Source organism: Penaeus monodon, chromosome 14, assembly GCF_015228065.2.
Source record: "Penaeus monodon isolate SGIC_2016 chromosome 14, NSTDA_Pmon_1, whole genome shotgun sequence".
Classification (NCBI taxonomy): Eukaryota; Metazoa; Arthropoda; class Malacostraca; order Decapoda; family Penaeidae; genus Penaeus; species Penaeus monodon.
In genome coordinates, this window is record NC_051399.1 from 5,059,357 (window position 1) to 5,065,454 (window position 6,098).

Consider the following 6,098-nt stretch of genomic DNA (forward strand, 5'->3'; position numbering starts at 1 on the left):
TGTGTGTGTGTTGTGGTGTGTGGGGTGTGTGTGTGTGTGTGTGGTGTGTGTGTTGTGTGTGTGTGTTATATATATATATTATATAATATTATTATAATATTATATAAAATAAAATAATTATATATATATATATATGTGTGTACCGTATTCATATTGACAAAAGTAGAAAAGGTATGAATGAGAATGAATATCATCACAATACAAGAGATGTATTTGACCGGTTTCGAATGCGTCTTCGTCAGAAATACATGTATTTCTGACGAAGACGCATTCGAAACATATATATATATATATATATATTGTCGAATGCGTCTTCGTCAGAAATACATGTATTTCTGACGAAGACGCATTCGAAACCGGTCAAATACATCTCTTGTATTGTGAAGATATTCATTCTCATTCATACCTTGTCTACATATGTATGTATGTATGTATGTATGGAGACAGAGAGAGAGAGAGAGAGAGAGAGAGAGAGAGAGAGAGAGAGAGAGAGAGAGAGGAGAGAGAGGAGAGAAGAGAGAGAGAGAGAGAGAGAGAGAGGGAGGGAGAGACAGAGAGACAGACAGACAGACAGACAGAGACAGAGACAGAGACAGACAAACAAACAGAGAGACAGACAAAGACCCCAAAAGACCAAAAACCGCGACGCCCTTCCCGCGAGGCGTGACCCACTTAGGGCAACGAAGGAAATATCTCTCGCTTTATACAGGCGATGACGTCACGGCCCCGGATGACGCTACACGAACGATCAGAAGACCGGGTCGCGCGAGCAGGAAGCAGAAAAAAGCAGCGGAAAAGGAAACGCGACGCTTCAGTTGCAGAACGAGAGTCGCGGTTTGGGTTTGCAGATTCCCTGGGTGGCTGCATGGGACGGTGTGAAAAACCCCGTTTTTTAACAATAAATAATAAAGTATTTTATATATTATATATATATATAAAAGAAAAAGAAAAAAAAAAAAAAAATTATATTTAAAGATTTTATATAATTTTATATATAATATATATATTATATATATATATAATATATATAATTTTTAAAACCTACAATACAAAAACAAAAAAAAAAACACACAAACAAAAACCAACCCCAAAAAAAATTCACAAACCACAAACATTATATTATATATAATATATTGGTGGTTGTGTTTTTTTTTGGGGTTGGGTTTTTTTGTTTGTGGTTTTTTTTTTTTGTTTGTTGTTGTAGTTGTTGGGAAAAGAAAAAAAAAAAAAAAAAAAAAAAAAAAAAAAAAAAAAAAAAAAAACAAAAAAACCCAAAACAACAAACAAACAAAAACAAACAACAAAACAACAAACCCAAAACCAAAAACCACCCCCCCCGAGGCACCCAACACAACAAAAATTATTTTTTATACACCAACCCAACCCCAAAACCCAACACAAAACATCCCCCAAACCCCCCCCCCCCCAAAAAAAAAAAGATTTTAAAAAAAAAAATTTTTTTTAAAAATTTTTTTAAAAAACCCCTTTTTTTTTAAAAAAAATTTTTTTTAAAAAATAATTTTTTATATATATATATTATATATATTTTAAAATTAATATATAATATTATATATATATATATATATATATTTATATTAATATATATATATAATAAAATTTTATATTTATATATATATATATAATATTATAAAAAAAAAAAAAAAAAATATATAAATTATATATATAATATATATTATATATATATAATATATAAAATTATATGTATGTGTATATAATTATAATATAATATATATTAATATATATATATATATATATATAAATATTATTAAAAATGGTAAGTGTATATATAAAATATATTTTTATTATATATATAATATATTAATATATATATATATATACAAAATTTTAAAATATATATAATTATATTATATATTATATATATAAAATTATATATAATTATATAATATATTATAATAAATATATATATAAAACATGTATTTTTTTTTCAACACGTACACATGCAGCAGGGGGAAATCTAAAAACCCAAACCCGCGATTTCCTTTCTGAAAATGAAGCTCGCGTTTTTTCCCGACTGACTTCTTTCGTTCTCATCAGCGCGAACCGGATACATGCTGAGTTGTGTACGTCACCCGGGGCCTGACGTCATCGCCTGTAAAAAGGAGGATTTTCCTTCTTTTCCCCCTAAGTGGGTCACGCCCGGGGGAAGGGGGGGGGGGGGGTTTTGGTTTTTGGGGGTCTTTGTTGTCCTCTTTTTGTTTGTCGTTCTGTCTCTGTCTCTGTCTGTCTTTTGTCTGTCCTCTGCCCTTTCTCCCTCCCTCTCTCTCTCTCTCTCTCTCTCCCCCTCTCTCTCTCCTCTCTCTCTCTTCTCTCTCTCTCTCTCTCTTCTCTCTTTCTCTCTCTGTCTCCATCATACTCCCTACAACATATGTGACAAGGTAGAATGAGAATAAATTCTTCACAATAAAAGAGATGTTTTGACCGTTTGAATGGTCTCGTCAAAAATACATGTATTTTGAGAAGACGCATTCGACAATATATATATTTTTAATATAAATATGTTTCGAATGCTCTTCGTCAGAAATCATTATTTGGACGAAGACGCATTCAAAACCGGTCAAATACATCTTTTGTTTTGTGAGTATCTTCTCATTAAACCCTTGTCTACATTTGTAAATATAAACGGTTCATACTTATAAAATATATATTATATATATATATTATATTATTATATATATATGTATATATTATTAATTATACACACACACACAAAATCCACACACACACAAACCACACACAACACACAAACCACACACACACACACACACACACACACACACACCAATAATATATATATAAATATAATTATTATATATATATATAACATATATATAAATTATGTGTGTGGGTGGTGTGGTGTGTTGGTGGTGGGGTGATTCATCTCCCTACTATCTACTAACCCGTCTCCCCTTCTCTGCTTGTCCTTTCAAATCTTCACCAAAAAGGGGAAATAAAAAGGGGAAAATGGAAAAGGAAAACGCAAAAAAACGAATAATGACGGGAAAGAAAAGGAGCTGTGTAATAATGTACTATGATGATACCGATGATAATGAAAATAGTAACGATGATGATGAAGTAGAAAAATAGAACACCACAATAAAAATTGAAATGTTATAAAAAGGGATATTATGGTAATGATGATAATAAGAAATATGATAAAGTAATATTAGAAACAGTTAAATAATAATAATCGATGTTTGGAAATAATAATAATGATGATAAGAAATAGTAATGATAGTTAAAATAATGATGTGATAATAATAAGAAAATGATATTTAAAAAAGTAAGATAGTAGATAAAAATAATGAGATGATGATATTGATAATGATAATGAAAATTATAGTAAAATGATAACAAAAAAAAAATAACATAGAAATTATCATGAAAATAACTATAACAATTTAATGATAATTTTTGAAAAAAGATAAAAAGATACAGTAATGATGAGTGATGATATTGTTTTTGATAAATATGATAATAACAATAATATCCCAACGAAACCCAAAAGTAATGGGAAATAAACGATGATAAAATTTACTCCCAATACGAATAAGAAAAGAGATAATAAAAATTAGAAAAAAATGCAAAAGTAGAGAGATAACGAAGAAGGGGATAAATAAACCCAAACACAGAGAGAAAAGAAATGAAATAGCGTACAACACACACCCACAGACACAAAAACACACACCACCCCAACAGAAGAGATAGATAATGGATAGAAAAAAGGATGATAATAGTGGAAATAAGATAGATAGATAATAGTTAGTAGACAGAAAGATAAATAGTATCTTACTATACTCTCTCCTCTCTCTCTCCTCTTCTCTCTCTCCTCCTCTCTCTCTTCTCTCTCTCTTCTCTCTCTCTCTCTCTCTTATTATATAATATATATTTAATATAATATATAATATATATTATATATTAAAATACAATAAAAAAAGAAGAATAAAAAGGAGGGGCGATAAAACCTGCGAAAAAAAGAAAAAGACCACAATAGGGACGTTTCCCGCCAACCCCCTCCATTAGACCCGAGCCGGCGCATGTTTCCCCGGAAAAATTTTTATAGATTTTCTGCTGCTTCCGAGATCATTAAGACTCTTTAGATGCTAACCCCCTGCGAAGCCGGAGCCCAAAAAAAGAAGGGTACTCACAGCACCCGGGGATATAACCTTAATCTCAGGGGGCCCCTTTTAAAAAAATAGTAACAAAGCTTGGATCTCCTAACCAAAATCGCGAAAGGTGGGGGGGAGGGGGGAGGGAGGGGGGGGGGGGGAAAAGGGGGGGGGGGGGGGAGGAAAGGGGGGGGGGGGAAGGAGGGAGGGGGGGAGGGGGGGATTTGAGGGAGGAGGAGGGGGGATGGGGGAAGGAGGGGGTGGGGGGGGAGGGGGAGGTGGGGGAGGAAAAGTGGGAAGGAAGGATATTGAGGGAGGGGGGAAAGGGGGGAGGAGGGGGTTTGAGGGAGGAAGAGGGGAGGGGGAGGGAGGTGTGAGGGAGGAGGGGGGAAGGGAAGGGGGGGGGGGAAAAAAAAAAAAGGGAGGGGGAAGTGGAGGGGAAAAAGATGTGGGGGTGGAGGGAATGGGGAAGTGGAGGCGAGAGAGAGAGAAGAGAGAGAGAGAGAAGAGAGAGAGAGAGAGGGAAGAGAAGAGGAGAGAGGAGAGAGAGAGAGAGAGAGAGAGAGGAGACGAGAGAGGGGAGAGAGGAGAGGAGAGAGAGAGAGAAAAAGGAGGGGAGAGAGAGGAGAGAGAGAGAGAGAGGGAAGAGGAGAGAGAGAGAGAGAGGAGAGAGAGAAAGAAAGAAGAGAAAAGAGAGGAGGGGAGAGAAAAGAGAGAGGAGAGAGACAGAAAAGGGACAGACAGAGAGAAAGATAGAGAGAGAGAGGAGAGAGAGAGACAAGAGAGAGAGACGAGAGAGAGAGAGAGAGAGAGAGAGAGAGAGAGGAGGACAGTAAAATGAGACTCTTAAAATGTTAGAGATAACTTAGAAAGGCCATAACAGAAATCTGGTTTACGAAAAAAGGGCTCTCAATTGTTCCTCGTGGGGGGAGGGGAGGGAGGGGGAGGGGGGGCCCCTGGGGTAAAGAGGAGGGGGGAGGAGGGGGGAAGAAGGGAGACCTGGGGGGATAGAGGAGGGGGGAGGAGGGGGGGGAAAAAGAGGGGAGGGGAGACAAGGGGGAAAGAGGGGAGGGGGAGGAAAAGAGGGGGAGGGAGAGGACCGGGGGGGGAAGAGGGGAAGGTGGGGGGGGGGGGGGAGTGCTAATTTGTTTGGTGGAAACAAATTGGCGAGAGGAATTCGCGTCATACTTAAGTCAGGTTCTAGGAATTTGCAAATTTTAGAGAATGCGCGAGAGAGGTTGACGTCGGGGAGGCGTCGCTCGGCGCCACGCGTCGATTTTCGGCTTTTCTTCGTTTTTGTTTTGTCTTGTCTTTGTTTTGTATTTTCTTCGTTTTTTGTTTTTGTTTTTGTCTTTGTTTTTGTCTTTGTTTTTGTCTTTGTCTTTTGTCTTTATTCTTTTTTTCTTCGTTTTTGTTTTGTTTGGGCTTTTTTCTTTATTTTTGTCTTTTTTTTTTTTTGTTTTTGTTTTTTGTTTTTTTTTGTGTTTTCTTTGTCTTTTTCTTTTTGTTATAATTTAAAAAAAATTCTGTAATTTTTTTTGTCTTTTTTCTTGCTTTGAAGCCTTTTTTTTGTTTTTTTTTGTTATTTATTTATTCATTTCAAAGAATGGAAAAAGAAAAAAAATGATTTTTAAAATTTTAAAAGGGAAATATATTTTTTTGAAGAAGAGAAGAAAGAAAATAATAAAAAAGGAGAGACGATGAATAAAGAATAACGTAGAAAACAAAGATGATAAATTTGATGAAAAAATATAATAAAAAAATAAAAAGTATATAAAGATAATAGAAATAATAGTAAAAATTTATGTAAAAAAAATAAAAAATATAATAAAAATTTATATAAAAATAATAAAAATAATATTAAAAATATATAAAAATAAAAATGATAAAAAAAATTCATAAAAAAATAAAAATGAATAAATTTTTATAAAAATAAAAAAAATTTTAAAA